Here is a 214-nt window from a genome sequence, read left to right as displayed (position 1 = left end):
CATTTCCCCCACTCACCTTAAACCCCCTCAATGTTCGGTCTCCTTTACGTCAACCCCGAGGTTAGAGGGGACTTAGGTTGGATGAAAACAGAGGCGGAAAGGGAGCCCCTAAAAGTTGGTGAAACGTATGGCAAAAAGGACAGTAATCCTACAAACTAGGGGGGCCTTGTGTGCGGGCTGACAACATTGAGGGGGAGCTGACAACACTGTGTTG

Source organism: Penaeus monodon, chromosome 25 (assembly GCF_015228065.2).
Source record: "Penaeus monodon isolate SGIC_2016 chromosome 25, NSTDA_Pmon_1, whole genome shotgun sequence".
Taxonomy (NCBI): domain Eukaryota; kingdom Metazoa; phylum Arthropoda; class Malacostraca; order Decapoda; family Penaeidae; genus Penaeus; species Penaeus monodon.
The sequence above is the reverse complement of the archived record's forward strand: the minus strand, read 5'-3'. Positions refer to the sequence as shown.